Source organism: Dama dama, chromosome 17 (assembly GCF_033118175.1).
Source record: "Dama dama isolate Ldn47 chromosome 17, ASM3311817v1, whole genome shotgun sequence".
Taxonomy (NCBI): domain Eukaryota; kingdom Metazoa; phylum Chordata; class Mammalia; order Artiodactyla; family Cervidae; genus Dama; species Dama dama.
The window spans coordinates 14,358,648-14,360,557 of NC_083697.1; positions in this window are offsets into that span (position 1 = coordinate 14,358,648).

Here is a 1,910-nt window from a genome sequence, read left to right on the forward strand (position 1 = left end):
GGGTATATGTTAAGAAAAAGAGATATCAGGTAAATATGAAACAATCTCCTTTAAAACAAAGCCATGATAGCAAAATAAAATTTGAAGTTAAAAGTAACTTTTAGAATAACAGTATGCCAATAAACTATAACAATATAATACAAACATTTCAGCAACAGACAACATAACTTTCAATTATATAAGGAAGCAGAAAGAACTATTGAGAAAAATTAATAAATTAATTTAAGCTGGAGATTTTAAGTCATCCCTTTAAAAAAACTGATTAAGTCTTCAAAAAATGAACACTATACAAAATTATAACATGACTTATAAACTGAAATGAAGATAATAGAATCTTACACTCAGCAGAGTATAATATATATATAATATATAAATTATATAATATAAATATATTTTAATATATTAATATATTAATATTATGTATTAATTATTAATACATTATCTATATTATACAATATAATCTATGTTATATAACATACTTATATATTATATAATATAAATTATACATAGTGTATAATGTATATAATATATTGTATATTATATAATAGATAATATATATTATATAAATATAATATATATTATATAGACATTAATATATTACATTATATATAATTATTATATATAATATATTAAATATTAACTATATATTGCATACTTATTAGTATATATTATATATTATATAGTGTATATAATTATAAATTATAGATAATGTATTATATATATACATTATCTATAATATATGTATTGTATTACATATGTTACATATTACATATGTATATATATTAAATTGTATATATACATATATTACATATATGCACATATATATGACATTATTTATACATTATATAATGTCATATATATTATATATTACATATATAATATATATAATGTCATATATATGTACTATAATATATGTATCTATTATAATACAATATATATATATTATATAGTGTAATATTATAATATCTAATATGTATAATATACATTAAATGATATATAATATATATTAATATTTATAATATATATTAATATATAATATATATGACATTATATAATGTATATATAATGTGTATATATGTACTGTAATATATGTATATATGTAATATATGTATATATTATAGTATTATTATATATAATATATATATAATAATATTATAATATCTAATATATCTATAGCATAATATAGATATATATTATATACAATATATATACTTGTATATATTAACAAATACTTGTGTTATACATATATATATACTTGTTATATATATAATATACTATACTATATATTATTATCTATTATATATTAATGTGTAATATATAATGTATTAATATTACATTGTGTATATATAATTATATTTTATATATAATATAATAATGTGTATATTAATATTATATATAATAATACATAATGTATATATTTAATATATATTATGCAATATATATAATTTATATTATATTATATATATTAACATGTACTTGTTATAATTAATATTATAATTGATGTTATATATTAATATTACAATGCTATGTTATTAATATTATGTTATATATTATGATGCTATATAATTAATACAATTAATGTTATATATAATACATATAACAGTTTTAGAAAGCAGTTTTAAAATAACTGAGCAAAATAAAACAAGCATTAAACTCAAAGAACCAGAAAAGTAAACAACAGAATAAACATAGAAACAGGAAGGGAGGAGATAATACAAATAAGGAAAAATCAATAAGAAAGAAAGAAATCAATAGAGATGACAATCAAAACCTTATTTCTGAAGAGATAAAGTATTGAACACAAATATCTGACAAAGCTGATCAACCAAATAAAAGACTATTAATTAAAACTTAACCCCCAAAAGAAAATTAAGTGTTGAAATAACTGAGATTTAAAAATAACAAAAACG